Genomic DNA, 16963 nt, shown 5'->3' with positions numbered 1-16963 from the left:
ACTTATGACAATGGATAACAGTCCGGTGCAGCACGTGTCTTTCATGTGCACATCAGATACGTTGAATTTCCCGTAAAAAAAAAACTTTTTTTAAAATGAAAGATTGGCATCAATTAACACAGAACACCAATAACTTTACTGTATTTTGCGTAGTTGAATGTAAATTCCTGTGTTCAAATCCCCAGATAATGCACGAGTGTATGCGGCGCCCTTACTTATCGTCTCCAGCAGGTTAGCCAACATACACAAAGCAAGGATTAATAATGGAGTAATGAAAACTACAACTGTGTATTTAAGTGACTACAGAGGCTAGAACGTAATAAGTAAATTCATTCGCTGAATTTTGCATTGTCGTCAATACCTAATCAGCAAATAAAACCATGCTTGTAAGAAATCAACAGCTCTTTACGATGTATGACTAGAATTAAAATTAATGTTAAAGCAGTGAGCTCTGTCGACATTCTTTTTATTTTTCCCTGGTAATACATAGTTTTTTATTTAATACCTAGGCAAAAATAAACACTTTTCGAGTCGGGGCTTAAAAGTTCTGAGTCATGATAGATAATTAGGATAGAAACCATGACCTATGCTGCAATGTTAATGATTACGGCCTTCAAGTACCTTAAATATAAAATAAATACGTCACATTTTTTCTAGCAGGAAGTAATAACCCTTCAAACATTTACATTTTCGTAGCAGCGAACCAATTAAAATAATTCGATTGGCCAAGTATGTAATTTTTATATCGAATCATCTATAGTAAGTTATATAGGGGTAACGTTTGTTTGTAAATTTGTAAGTTTGGATATAGATGTAATCTCTGAAACTACTGATTATATTCTGACAATTCTTTCACTAGTATGAAGTTACATTATCTCTGAGTGCTATAGGCTATTTATTATTCTGATGAAGACGTGTTTTCAGTTAGAAATCACAATAACTGTAATTGAAGTCAGAAAAACCTAACTGTCTGGTTGATGTATCGGCGTGCGCTGCCTTAAGTTTTGAAATAAACAAATAAAATGTATAGCATATTAAATAAAACTAATATAAAAAATATTGAAATTTATTATCTTTACAAAGAAGTCCGAGATACAATTTATCTAAGTTTATTATTCCAGCCACATAGACTGTTTTTATGTTAAAGGTCCAAGAAATTTTACAAGATGAGGTTTTAAATGTATTCTCTACGTATAACTCTATGAATAGTTTAATCAGTTTAGAGTGCTTGGGCGAGTACATCTATGGCATTTACATTATTTTAATTTGAAAACTCATTTAGATTAGGTTCTAACTTTTACCTTATTGAAGTTTTGTGAAACGTTTTCGGTATAAGTGTTGTACCAAGTTTTGTGTAAATTTATGGTTACTGAAACTTTATAGTAACGACAACATGCCTAAAAGAAAATAGCCACTCTCAAGATTGAAATCTCAGACGGGAGCAGCAAAGTTACGCCGAACGTAAGAGTCTTCTTCTGAAACTACGCAGCGTCTCTCGAGTCACAGAGATCACATTTCCCAAGCTCGTGCTAGGAGACCAGCACCGAACGTAGGCCCCTAGGCAAATTGTTTCAGGATACATGATTGATAATATGGGACAAATGTGCCATGAGTCATAGAGCCCATGTTGAAAATGTTGACCGAACGTTTTGATGCCGTCCTGGGTGGGGTTAATTTTGTGTTTGCTGGTGATTTTCGGCAGAAACATCACGTCGTTACAAAAGGGACATGTACAGACATCATTAAATCTTGCTTAATATCATCTCGCTTATGGAGTTCCATTCAAAGACTGAACAAGCATGAAATCAAACAGGAAACACAGGTAATGATTTCCCACAACAACTACTCAACCTTGGAGAAGGAGCATTTTATTCTTCAAACTTGAACACTAACGGTGCTGAAATCGTACTAAATGAGACACTACGTCGAATATTATAGATGCAGTATATCCTATCCTTGAAAAACTACATTTAGAATTTAACGGGCTTCACACCGCGGGGCTATGCTAGTTTTCTAATAACTTTGATCAAATTAATACTGTCTAGTTTCTGCCTACCTTCGGGAGGAATAGGTATGGAAAAGGTAGACTTGCAAAGACCTGGCATGTTGACAAAAAAAACATATATCTAGACGATGCCGTAGATACTCAAAAAACATACAAACATAGGATCAAATTTTTAAAAAAATCTATATTAGCTCATCAGTTTTGACATGTTAAAATAATATTAGCCCATGATTTCAATTTTAGTCCATACAATTAAGAGTTTTGAAAGAACACGCTCATTTTCTTACGTAAGGATATACTGTCATGGCATATTCAGCATATATTCATGCTTTTCAACGGTTCAAGGTCAAAACACTACCGTGAGTAGGGCAAGAACACTACCAACGTGACTGACGGTGAAAAATCACACAAACACGCCCTAGCTGGGCCTACTTTAGCTGCCAGCTTTAATGTCGGCATTAAAAGTTACGTCACATCGTTAAGCCCATAAAAGTTTAACGCAAATGAACATTCAAGTTTATGAACCTTTTGGTTAACGACCACGTCGTCATAATCACGAGACACGCTCTCGTCGCTGTCGCTTATTTTGTCACGTGACTTCGTGCGGGAACAACAACAACAACAACCACAATAACAACTGCATACAGCCGTGGGCATAAGCGTTGATTGCATTTCCCTAAAACTATTCCCCCCCCCCCCCTAATTATCATCTTAAAAAAATTATGACATGAAATTTACCAAGCATCACCGTGAATGACTTACATATACTGTATTATCTAAATTAATTAAAGAAATAAGAAAGAGTGTAAATTATTCGAAAAATATTCGGCATTTGTGGATAACTTGATATTCAATAAATTCAACATTTCAGATAAAAAATTTATTTTTATTGGTTATCATAAACTACAGCAAGTGGAAATAGCGTAAAATTTAAATGAAAATGGGTAACGTGTATGAACCCAATATGATTTATTAAGAAATTTGTATTTTCTTTCTGCAAAATAATATGTGTAACAAAATATATGTAATTATGATAAAAAAAAGTAAAAAAAATACTATTTTTATGTGCGTAATCAGTCAATCGACAAAATCATTATTAAAAATAAAAAAAATCCCGTTTAAGAAATTGCAATGCCGTTTTTTTTTTAATTTATTTCATTTTAAACTATCCTTTTGTGAAATGTATATAATATAATTGTATTTTGCACTTGTGAAATGTAATTAAAAAGGTGTTACTGTATTTTAAAGTTCGATTCGTAAAATGTTTGATATTCGTTAATAATTTGACAATTTGTTCGAAGTTCAATTCGAATAAAAAATCGGATTCGCAGAAGCCTATCGCTCTACTTCCCAGATAAACGCCGCGGCGTAGGAGCCCGTGATGCACCCCAGACTCTCGAAGTAGTGATTCAGCGGTGGACTACCGCTGCCTTCCGCAGTATGTAGGTGATGGTACTACATAACATTCAGTTCTGAACACGGGTAGAAAATTTCTGACCTCGACCCAGAGTCGAACCTGTGATCCACCAGCCAGAAGCTGTAACCACTGGACCAAACGACCTCGTTCGAATCAACACTTTACTTTTGGGGTTGTTCGAATACTAACTGTGGACAATTCAATAAATTGTAATTTACAGATTACAGATATTTGTATATTTGTACATTTACATAAAAACATTTGTATCAATACCAAATAGTGTTTTCCATAATACTGGGTTCGGATTCTTACCCGGGTATTTATGCTTCCTGTCGTCCCTGTAACTCCAACAGTTAAGACTTATTTGTAAGCCTTTCCCCGAATAGCTTTCCAGTATTGACTGCGTACACCAATAAACCCGGAAAAAAAGTCAAGTTATTGAATATCCGACTATCTTTTTCCATGTTTTGAAAAAAAAAAAAATCTCGAAAAACGTAATTTATGCATGCAAAATAACCATAACCATGTGTTGCACAAAATTACAATATCTTTCTTTAGTAGTATATGCAAAATTTGTATTTATGCCACACCACAAAATATGTGGCCACCAAAATAAAGTGAATTAATTCCCACTGGTTTGTTTGCCTGATAATAGCTATGACGTACTTCTCACAATAAATGTAGCTATGCCAGTAATGTATTATGAACGCTACTATCTAGCGGGTGGGCCCGAAACTACTTCAAAAAAAATACCAGGTCTGAGTCTCGGCAGTTGGAGTTTCTCCCCCCGTGGCAGTAAACATGTCCAGGCGAAATTAAGTTTAATTTAATTGGCCATTTTTTTGTCATCTATGCCTCGCAGCAAAAATTTCAAAGTCTGTTGTTTACAATACCTCATCAGCCTGGACAGCTGGAAGAGGTTGGGTAGGCCTCCACCGGACCGCGGGTTCGCTGGGTGATTGAGGAGTCCCAGTGTGATGCGGGAGACTGGGGCAGGCGCCAGAAGTGATGACAACTCCGGAGGGCTAAGGGAGCATCCAACTTTCTGGTCAGCTGAGTGGGGTAGGGGGCCGAAGGTGGTACATACGCTGAGATGGGTAGCCTCAGCCTCTGTGTATAGCCAAAGCTCTAAACGCCCTTCCCGGTTGCGTATGCGGCGTGATCCGCATCCAAGCCCATGAGGGCCCCAGGGCGGTAGGGCCGATAGGCTAAGAGCGCTGGGTCAAAAAAGAAAACAGGGGGGGGGGGGGGAACTCCTTGCACGGCATAATAATGTTTACAATACCGTCATAACATTTTTTTTATAGGTACTAAACAGAAGGTTAGGGGTCGCAGTCCGCGACCTGGGACTCCTCGCGGGCCTCGGGTGCTCGGCCCCTGGGTCCGCTACTGGCGATGATGATATCCCTGTCGGTCAATCAGCAATGGCTGTGGGGGGTTGCTTCATTAAGGGCGTGCCTCCCATTTCAAGTCATGATTTTATATTTATATTAATCACTAGAGGCCGGAAAAATTCGCGATTTCAATGACCTGTACGATATACTCCATGATCCTCTGTGCACTCGGGAAAATTACATCTGCTCTTTGGCTACTGACTCGTGACACCTGTTAACTGGGACGCTAGTGATTCGATACTTCTTTAGTTTAAGGTTTTTCATTGGCCGAGTAGTATCATTCAGATAAACTCTGGCCCAATCACTGATGAAGTAAAAAGGGAAAACTTTTTTGGATTCTAGACTATCACGAAATGAATCCGCGAATTTTTCAGGTCTCTATTAATAACTGATCAACTTTTAGACTTTTTCAAATGTTTAACTTTCACGAAATGAAAAAAATTATACAGCACATCCCTTTTTTTGCATAATTAGCTGCCAAAGTTACATTTTAAACGTTCTTGGGTTGTACAAATAAGGAGAATTTAATTTATTGCTGAACTGAAACTTTTTAGGTTTAACTGCAATGCCACTGGTTACTTCATGATATGGTTTGCATTTCTATCACACAAACTCATGTCATGTTCCTTGGCTGTCAAAATCCTAGCAAATTTGAGAATTTTGAAATTCCAAGTAAAATTAATTATTATTTTCTGAAATAAATTCAAACCATTTCTTGAAGTAGCCAATGGCAAAGTTTAATTTTTTCAATACATTAAATTCTCCTTATTTGTACAACCCAAAAACGTTACAAATGTAACTTAGGCAGCTAATCATACAACAAGTATGCGCGGTATATATATATTTCATTTAGTGAAAGTTAAACAATTAGAAAAGTCTACAAGTTTATCTGTAATTACTGTAAATATAAAATCTTGACCTGAAACAGGAGGCACCCCCGGTAGCAATAGATCTGAGCGCGTGTCTAGCCGCTACGCTGGGTCCCTCGGGCGGAGAAGCCACGGACTACGCCCCACGGGAAGCCTTCTTTTCACAGACGAGAGAGCCAAACGCCCGATCGTGCATCTTCGGTTTTTTTTTGGTTCATTGTAAATAAATATACAACTCATGATAACTAATGGTCAATTAGGTTAGGTTAGCTACATTATAAATACTTTAAAACATTGTGGACGGTTGATTTGGTTAAGATAGCTACATTAAAGATGCTGTGAAATCATGTAAACGGTTTTCCCCAAATAAATACACCTGCTGTGGTACGGGGAAAAAAAAGCGAGCATGAACTTCGGGGAACTTCGGGCGTGGCTCTCTCGTCTGTGAAATGAAGGCTTCCCTGCGCCCCACAGGGCGGAGACCTACCCACGCGCCGCCCAGGTGCTGCCAATAGTCCAGGAAACCAAGACTTAAAAAGGCACAAACCTGTGAAAAATTTGTCCAAAGCTGAATTTTTGCACAGTTGTAGATTTGACTATGCTTAATAACATACCGAAAGTTTACCGCTGTAGACCTTGTGCGTATCACCGAAAATTTGCATTTAAGTCCTAGATGACAGCGACTTACATCAGTCCATTAAAATGCTACCAACCCATTTGTACAGTTTTTAATTTAGACTGTCCATAAAACTACCAAAATAATCTTGAGACTCTAATACAGCCTTTAATGTTGTAAAAAGCATAAATTGTTAATATTAAAGATGTGATATTAAGCGATTAATTCATGACATATTATTTTTTATCTTTGCCACTCAGATAAAAATACTATTTACACCAATTTGAAGAGTCCAATGCGAAAAATGTCCAAATAAATGTTTTTGGTTATACCTTTAGCTTTAAGACAGTATATTTATAAAGAGTCTAACGTAATTAGTTAGCTTATTAAAGCGGCCCGAGCGTTGCAGTGTATGCGGCCGTACTGATCTCTCACGGCCACCGCCGCGCCGTTCCAGCGCGGCATTGCGACACACTGCGTACTGCGACACTCATTCAACTGGGTCTTATTTAGGGATTACTTAAAACATAGCTAATTATTATGAGAGGGTGTATGTTACATGTAATGAGATATGTTTTTTTTCTTATATGAATGTTTTTTGACACAATAAAATTAACAATAAACGATTTCTGCTTGGAACTTGTAAATGAAAAACTCTAGAGGACCTCTGGTTTTATATCTGCATGGATTTATTATGTTTCAAAAATTTTATTATTAAAAATTATTTTTTTAGCAACAAATTTTTTTTCTTATTTCTGATACATCGTTTTATTTTAGATCAGAACAATGCAAAATTTTAATGTAGCCTGTATTCGACAAAATGAATAATTATATATTTACTTCTTTAAAATCAGTTTACCACATAAAAATCGAATAAAACGATACATCGTAAATGTACTCTGAGTTTTTTTTTCACTTTTACAACATAATTCCTATAATAATAGGTTTATTTTTCAGAAAATAAATAAAACACGAGTTGTGTTGTAAAACGTATAGGTAGCATTACATATTGAGTTTTTTTTAATAAGTTAATGTATTTGAGTGCTGCGCCTAGCTGACGTCGTTGTATTGCTAGTGGCAAATAGCGGTGGTAAATGTTTTTGCAAGAGTTTGACCGTATTTTATGACCCTACCTGTGAGAGGGTGTTCGTACCAGAAATCCTAACAGTTAAGGAAACTATTCATTCTCTGTAGTCACGTACGGGTGTGCTACTCGCGCAATATCGTCAAATATCACAACTTTCCGGGACGTTCGGTCATTTCTCGGTTAGCTCTGGTTTCACCATAGTAAACGGAACAAAATCTTGTCTGTAGTGATTTCATATTCCTATTACCGTAGTAATATGGCGTTTGAGGACAAACCAAGTTTGCTGTATACTGGGAGCCTACTTAAAAAAAGTATTTATAGAGTTATTAAATTATTTACGAAACACAATTTTGTGGATCGTTTGGTAAATTATCATTTAGGACTTAACTGCTCGTTATTGGTGTGATCACAAGGGATCATCGGTAAACTTTTGACATGTTACTAAGAAACTTTTATTCTACAACTGTACAAAGTTTCTGCTTTGGGATAATTTTCCATGATTCTTAACAGCGAAATTCGTCCCGACCCCAAGCCGACTTCGGCAACCTCACAGTAGTACACACTACACGGCTCGGATAGCTTCAGGGGTCAAACAAATTGTATGAGACCCTTAACAAATATACCCATTTAAAGAAGAATAAATATGCAACAACGTTTATTGAAAGCGATTTTCACGTAGGGCTCTTTATATTTTTGTAAGATGTATTAACTTTTCCGTAAAATTGAATGAAAATGAATTTCTCAACTTTAATGATTTAAATTGTCTATTTTATTTAAAGATGTTAAAACTGTGTACTTTTTATTACTATCCTCAGATAGGGCAATGTTTCTAGATTATTTTGGGTTCCATACTGTCAGTCTAATCCATAAACTGCATTTGCAATATCCATTATTGTGGATCGTTTCAAAAAATTGACATTTTGGGCTTAACTGCTCGTTTTTGGCGTGACGCACAAGGTTTGCATCGGTAAACTTTTGATATGTTACTAAGAAACGTTCACTCTACAACTGTACAAAGTTTCTTCTTTGGAATAATTTTCCATGTATTAAAAACCTTTGTTTCTTTACAGCGAAATTCGTCCCGACCCGAGCCTACTTCGACAACATCGCAGTAGTATACACTACGCGGCTCGGATCGCTTCAGCGGTCAGACTAATTGTATGAGACACTTAAAAAATATACCAATTTAAAGAAGAATAAATATGCAACAACGTTTACTCTAAGCGATTTCCATTTTGGGCTCTTTAAGATTATGTAAAATGTATTTATATTTCCTAAAAATTGAATGAAAGTGAATTCGTTAACTTTAATGATTTAAATTGTCTATTTTATAGAAAGATGTTTAAACTTTGTACTTGTTATCACTATCCTCAGATAGGGCAATGTTTCTAGATTATTTTGGGTTCCATACTGTCAGTCTACTCCATAAACTGCATTTGCAATATCCATTATTGTGGATCGTTGCAAAAAATTGACATTTTGGGCTTAACTGCTCGTTTTTGGCGTGACGCACAAGGTTTGCATCGGTAAACTTTTGATATGTTACTAAGAAACGTTCTTTCTACAACTGTACAAAGTTTCTTCTTTGGGATAATTTTCCATGTATTAAAAACCTTTGTTTCTTTACAGCGAAATTCGTCCCGACCCGAGCCTACTTCGACATCGCAGTAGTAGCCTATACACTACGCGGCTCGGATCGCTTCAGCGGTCAGACTAATTGTATGAGACACTTAAAAAATATACCAATTTAAAGATAAATAAATATGCAACAACGTTTACTGAAAGCGATTTCCATTTTGGGCTCTTTAAGATTATGTAAAATGTATTTATATTTCCTAAAATTGAATGAAAGTGAATTAGTTAACTTTAATGATTTAAATTGTCTATTTTATAGAAAGATGTTTAAACTTTGTACTTTTTATCACTATCCTCAGATAGGGAAAAGTTTTTAGATTATTTTGGGTTCCATACTGTTAGTTTACTCCATAAACTGCATTTGCAATATACATTATTGTGGATCGTTGCAAAAAATTGACATTTTGGGCTTAACTGCTCGTTTTTGGTGTGACGCACAAGGTTTGCATCGGTAAACTTTTGATATGTTACTAAGAAACGTTCACTCTACAACTGTACAATGTTTCTTCTTTGGGATAATTTTCCCTGTATTAAAAACCTTTGTTTCTTTACAGCGAAATTCGTCCCGACCCGAGCCTACTTCGACAACATCGCAGTAGTATACACTACGCGGCTCGGATCGCTTCAGCGGTCAGACTAATTGTATGAGACACTTAAAAAATATACCAATTTAAAGAAGAATAAATATGCAACAACGTTTACTCTAAGCGATTTCCATTTTGGGCTCTTTAAGATTATGTAAAATGTATTTATATTTCCTAAAAATTGAATGAAAGTGAATTCGTTAACTTTAATGATTTAAATTGTCTATTTTATTGAAATATGTTTAAACTTTGTACTTGTTATCACTATCCTCAGATAGGGCAAAGTTTCTAGATTATTTTGGGTTCCATACTGTTAGTCTACCCCATAAACTCCATTTGCAATATCCATTATTGTGGATCGTTGCAAAAAATTGACATTTTGGGCTTAACTGCTCGTTTTTGGTGTGACGCACAAGGTTTGCATCGGTAAACTTTTGATATGTTACTAAGAAACGTTCATTCTGCAATTGTACAAGGTTTTTTCTTTGGGATAATTTTCCCTGTATTAAAAACCTTTGTTTCTTTACGGCGAAATTCGTCCCGACCCGAGCCTACTTCGACAACCTCGCAGTAGTATACACTACGCGGCTCGGATCGCTTTAGCGGTCAGACACATTGTACCAAGCTCTCAACAAACAAACTAATTTAAAGTTTAAGAACTTTGCAACTACTTTTATTTAATGTTTTCACATCGGGCTCTACGTGTTTTTGTAATACGTATTTTCATTTGTGCCCTTTTTTTCAGAACACCACTCTTCTAATATTGTTGAATAAATATATTTAGTAAACCGCAGTGAAAGATTTTTAAATTTAATCATTGAGAATAATGTTTTGAGTAAGTTTTGGTTTGCTATTCTGAAAGTATACTATTGTAATTACGTTATAGTGTCATATTTTTGAGTGGTCAATAAAGTATTATTTAGGACTTAACTTCTCGCTTTCGGTGTTCCGCGCAAGGTTTGCGGAGGTAAACATTTCAAATGTTGCTAGAAAACTTGAATGTTACCACTGTTTTAAATTTCAGTTAGGAGCAAATTTTAGAAAGATTAAAAATCTTCGATTTCGTGGGAGTGAGAGTGGCCACAGCGCTTGCGGCTGTGGCTCTGTCGCAGTGCGTAGACAACATTGATAAGCTCTGGAGTCTCTAGTGATCCTATAAATTAAGCTAGACTTTTGAGAGATATGTCTCTGTAAAGATTAAGAACTAAACAACAACGTTTGTTAAAGAAATATTTGCGTAAGACCCTTTATTTTTACGTGAATTGTCTTTTTATTGCCTTGACTGATGTAAAAAAACTTTTTTCATTAATTTAACATTTTTTTTCTTACCTTTAATATTAACTTTTAGAACTTTATTAATCATAAATGTGAGTAGTAGTGCTTTAAGATTATTTTCATATAGCTATCGAGAGTCTACGGTAAAAAGTGCGAAAATTGGAAGCATTTTAATGAACTGCTGCAAGTCGCTGTCATCTAGGACTTAACTGCAAATTTTTAGTGATACGCACAAGGTCTACAGCGGTAAACTTTCGGTATGTTATTAAGCATAGTCGACTCTACCACTGTGCAAAAATTCAGCTTTGGACAAATTTTTCACAGGTTGAAACCTTTGTTTCCTGGGCTACAACTGCGGGCCGCCGAGAGAAGCGCCCCTCATTGTGCGAGGACAATTGAATGACGCGTTCTTTTTGCGCCGACGCTCTTGCGCCGCGCGGGGTCCAACGCCGTGTTTTTTTTTTAATGGAACAATTCTATATACTCATGTAAAAGTAGTAGATTTACATGAAAACAACTGCATCACTACAACACAGTGTTCGCAGCAATACTGGGTTCGGATTCTTACCCGGGAATTCACGCTTTGTTTGTAAAACGTTCATCGAAACAGCTTTCCAGTATTAACTGCGCACAAAATAAGTATGATACAACAAAAAAAAAGTAAAATTTATGAAAATTCGATTATCTTTTCCATGGTTTGAATAAATTATGCTTGAATGAAACATAAAATATAAAATCATGCCCCAACTTTCGTAAGAAATACTTTCTTGACACGAAAAAAAAAGTATTTCATATATGTAAAAAATTACCACAGCCATGTGTTTAACGAAGTTACAATATCCTTCTTGTAGGATATTACAAACTATTTCTTGGCAACTGGTTTACAAAGAATAATTTTGTAAAAGTATAGAACATTTTTTGGCTCTGGGCAGCACTCAGCTGCGTCCTTGTGACCTCGCATACTTTACTTGCCTTTGCTTTTTTTTAACCTTCAACAGCAGACGAGCATAATGACTGGCTCGACGAGCCGAACGTGTCGTTGGCGTAAAAATAAAAGAATTCTGAATAAAATCAAACTGCCCAATCACAGCGCCTGTTCTCAAACTTCGCTCTCAACTTACGTCACACTGCCCAGTTTTTTTAAAATTTCAATAACATATTAATAAAAATATTTAAGATTTTCTTGTTTTATCAGTAGAGCTCTTCTAATGACTACCATGTTTTTTTTGCATTTACGTGTTTTTTCCAGACATTTTGTTGACTTTGCGAATACAATATTTTGACTTTATGTAGTTTTTTTATATCGTCTTAGAATTACATGAAGATACAGAGAAAACACATATTGCAAATCTTTAAAAATAAATGGAGAATCCGTTTACTTAATATTTGGCTCGTCTCTCTTGAAAGTCTGCCGACGGTTGGGCCACACCGAGGATTGAAGTAGGGTTCGTGGACTACAAGAGCCTGTGTCTTGGTAATTACCCCTCCAGTGTTCTCGGGCGAGCAGGTTGGCGCAACTGCACAAAGGCCAGTTAACATGTGTTGAATATTTTCCAGCGGCGTTGCGCAACGGAAGGAAAGTCGCCCGAGCAATGCAGGCTTTGCGGCCCGCGGGGAGAAAATACCGGCGCGCCTCCGGAGGTCAGGAATACACAGACGCCGAGTCGACGTGACACACTTGCTTCGCACGTGACAGCTCCGTTCATCAACGGCGGTTGCCCTGGAATCGACGATTACTTTTGTGGGGCGGAACCTACGTCAAGTGTGGTCCAGAACAGCTCCCCCAAAAAATTTTAAGACAATCATTATTGAAAACCAACTCGTAGCATAAATTTCTGCTAATTTGTATTGTGTACACAATGGACACTAAGCAAAGGTATTCAATTTCACTTATTCTACCCAATTACAGTAACGTACCGTGTTTCAGTGGATTTAGTAGGTACACTAGTAGATGTACCCGCGTTTCGCTTCGGAGGTCTGCAGGCAGAACGCTAATACAATGCTCATGTGGCCCTATACATGCCCCACATTGCGAGTACGCCACTGTCGCGTCTCGAATGAAAAAAATAAACTGAATATAATTTTGGAAATCAACTCAGGGGGAAAAAAATCATTAAAACTAAGATGAATGGGAAGAAATAATAATCCAAGATGGCATATCTTTTTTTAAGGGCCTTCGAATTCGCGTTTATTTAGCCACTGCCGTGTCGATATTACATTAAAGATAATAACTACGGAAAGACTGAAAAATATAATAATAACGGAAAGACTGGATTACGATCCGCAAGCAAATGAGGCATCAACACTGCGATACTCGTCGCCACGGAGACGAAGAAAGCATCATCAATAATGCATTGCACGCCGTTGCTATGGAAATCATCGTAAAAACGTGGTCCAAATCGCTATAAAAAAAAACATTCAATAATAACTGACGAATTTCGAAAAAAATCTCTTCGAGGTACAAATGGAGCACCACTGGAGAATCTGCGTGCCAAACATTCATGGCTCTAGGCCTCGCTGTGTCTGCGCTATGCGAGCTGCAGGCAGACAAACAAAACTCTCTCCTGTATCAATACAGATAAATGAAATTACATTTTTGCAACTTTGATTATTTTTTGCCTACAAGTAAGATAAAAAATAAAATCCAAATTAATGTAACTGTTGATGTTACATTGAGTGATGATTCATTTTTTTGGTAAAAAGAGTTTTGCTTGTAGTGAGTGTTGGATCCAGGCGGGACTGGACTCAGCAGCTCTTTAAAATGTCCCATTGGTCCGAATGTGGTGGTGAGACGCGGGGTTCGAGGAACAGCCACTGGGCTCGGACGGCGGCCGGCGCGTGACATTTGCGGACAGCGGCCGGACAGTCGACAGCCGCCGCGGGGCGCGCGTGAGGCAACCAGGGAGGCAGCAGAGTAGCGGCGTTTAGCTGCGTCATGCGGCCAGGTAGGCCCGCGCCCCTGTGTCCGCGCCTTGTGCAAGACTGCGGTCCTCCGGAGCCCGTTCCCACCCTCGTCCTGTTTCCTTACAGGCTGGTGCTGGGGTGGTTCAGTACCGGCAGTACCAGCGGCAGTAGCAGCATCAGTAGTAGCAGTACCAGCAGCAGCATCAGTAGTAGCAGTAACAATATCAGCAGTAGCTGTACCAGCAGTACCGGGAATAGCAGTACCAGTAGCAGCAGCAGTAGCAGAAGTACCGGGAGTACCAGTAGCATCAGCAGTAGCAGCAGTAACAATATCAGCAGTAGCAGTACCAGCAGTACCGAGAATAGCAGTACCGGTAGCAGCAGCAGTAGCAGTAGTGGCAGCATAACAAGCAGCAGTGGCAGAACCAGCAGCAGTAGAGCAGTATCGGGAATAGAAGTACCGGTAGCAGTAGTAGCAGCATAACAAGCAGCAGTAGCAGCAATACATGGAGTAGCAGTACCAGTAACAGCAGTAATTTATTGTAAATATCCTAATAGTTACCATTAGTATCATAATCTATAATTTGACTATGATGGGTTTGATTTGTTTCTATTGTAATGCAATATGCATAGTTGCTATAAGACTATGAACTGGCGCGCAGTGTTCTCTTCGTGCACACGAAGACAGAGAAACGAAGATAAAGGTGCAACACGAAGTCCCTTGGGCGCTTTTCAATAATCTCTACCGGGCGTTTCATGTCTTAACCCTTTCAGTCCCAGTGTCCATTGTAATGGACACACTTTTCAAATATTTTTAATATTGTAAAAAAAAAACAACAAATTTCCTTCAATCTGGCTTTAACACCTCTTTCTATATCTGTTCTGAGAAGCTGAAAAGGTGCTGGCAACTGGTGACACACACAGTACTGTGTTTCCGAAAACACGTGTTTTAACCCATCCCACTCTCATAAAAACAAAGTGTGAAAACGAAGTACGGAAGCAGAACTGCTTAACGGCACCTCAGCGTATTCTTAAATGCTTTCCGTAAACAGATCCCGCTGGGATTATGTTGAGCAGTTCAGGAACGGCGTGGTTGTTGTGAAGCCCTGCGGCACCGGAATTCGGCGGGAGGCGGGCCGGACGTCCGTGGAAAGCGGGGCCCGGAGGCGCCCAGGGCCGCGGAGGCAGTGAGCACGCCCCGGAGGCAGTGAACACGCCGCAGAGGCAGTGAACACGCCGCAGAGGCAGTGAACACGGCCCCGGAGGCAGTGAACACGCCGCAGAGGCAGTGAACACGCCCCGGAGGCAGTGAACAGCAGCCGCCGACACGGAGAACACGCGCCCTCGAACGCTCTCCTCCCGAGACACGTCGCGGAGAACGTCACGCACCGCAGGTCACGCGAGTGTTTGTTTTTCGTAAATAATTCCGGTAAACATTATAAAACAGTTTATCTCCTTGAATAGGGGCTCAACTGAAAAAAATTAAAACTCCGAAAATATTTGTGTATACTTGTGTTACGAAAAAAACAACCTTTTAAGTGTTTTTAATGTAATAATAATTTATTTCCCTTTTTACACCTTTTTTTTTAACAATATGCAATTAATTAACCAGGAAATTTAGCACTCACGAAAGCAAGCTTGTTTGCGATCATCAGGACCATCTTATACTGAACTTCGAGACTGTCTGCGCGTTAAAAACACCGCGCAGCAGCGTCTGTGACTCGCTTCGGGCTCAGGACTCACAGCCATCCGGTGAGGAAGCAAGCGAGTGCTCGACGGCCCAGCATATTAGGGCCATGGCTTCTCTTACATTATGTTATATTTTATTTCATTTTTTTTTTCACGAAAGATACTAACTCCTAGTAATTATGATTACCTGCGTGGCACTTTGCAGCTCTGGTTAAAAAAAAATTCCTGATCAACCAAAATATACCAGAGAAATATTTACAAAACAAGTACGTAAGTAACACGTAATAACGACAAAGAAATTTTAAAAAAATTTAATTTGAAAGCGAGTCTTTCATTACTCGCCAGTGATGTGTGAACATATAACCTCGAAAACGATAGAATTCACGCGTAAACGTAGAACTCTTTAAAATAATGACGAGCGTGATAAATAAAAGAAAATTACGTTTCAAACAACATTTCTTGACGCTAATCACACGTAGTTTTCTTACCCGCCGCTAGAATTCGCTGCCGGAGGAACTACGTCGACTATTAAATAATTTTATTAGAATACGAAATTTTCAAAGTATGTGATGAAACGGCTCCGATAAAAGAAAAATTAAAATTTATTATTATATATTATATTCGAATGTAAAAAATTAAAAAAAAAAAACTATCTTTTTTAGAGACGAGACTTGAACCATCATGGCCCTTGCACTTAACAAGCGAGCGCTCTACCTCCGTGCTACCTTAAAAAAAAAAAAAAAAAAAAAAATAAAAAAAAAAAAAAAAATAAAGATGGGTGGCACACAGGCAAGTCTTGACAGTCACCAGTGTGCCAATCATCTCCCCCCCTTAACATTGTATTGTTATGTCAACCCGAGTCATTGTGAAATTGTAGTTGTGATTGATGGCATATTAAGACAACACAAATTACATCCATGTCTTACCCGGGATTCGAACCCAGAGCCCCCGCACCGTAGCAGCTATCGAGCCCGCTGACACAGTTCAAGGAAAATACGTGTTGGATAATTTAAAACTTGAGATTTCTTTTTACTATGACTATTGAAGTTTGCCAGAAACATGTTCCAAGGCGGGCCCGCCCGACAGACGGCGTCACGTGCCGCGCGGAAGCACGGTGTCAGTTGTAGGCAGCTGCAGGAGCCGCCCGTGGCGGGGCAGGAGCGGCGGGAAGATGCCTTATCGGAGCGTGCGAACCCGCGACGCGCGGCGAGGTTGCGCAAGCACCCTCCGCCGTGCACCCTCTCCCACGCGGGGCTTCCCGCGCGCGACATCGCGGCGCGTGCGACCGGCGGCAGCTATCCCGCAACAACTCGCGCATGTCTGCCGCACTCCCGAGACACCCGTCGAGGGAAGCCTACGATTCACTCGTCCTTCTGGACGTACCCAGATACTCACGTTGGCAAGCCTTCTTTCAACAGACGAGAGAGCCGAACGTCCGATCGTGCGCATCTTCGGTTTTTTTTTTTGGTTCATTGTAAATAAATATAC

At 38.7% G+C, this 16963-nt stretch overlaps 1 protein-coding gene across 3 annotated transcripts in view; it reads right to left on the bottom strand.

The window, feature by feature from the left end:
* LOC134537554 (neurobeachin-like protein 1) overlaps positions 1–16963 on the bottom strand; it is a 611081-nt gene that overhangs the window by 71243 nt on the left and 522875 nt on the right. The gene's annotated exons all lie outside the window — the stretch shown is intronic.

The sequence above is a fragment of the Bacillus rossius genome, chromosome 12 (assembly GCF_032445375.1).
Source record: "Bacillus rossius redtenbacheri isolate Brsri chromosome 12, Brsri_v3, whole genome shotgun sequence".
NCBI classification, from domain to species: Eukaryota; Metazoa; Arthropoda; class Insecta; order Phasmatodea; family Bacillidae; genus Bacillus; species Bacillus rossius.
This window is presented reverse-complemented; position numbering and strand designations above follow the sequence as displayed.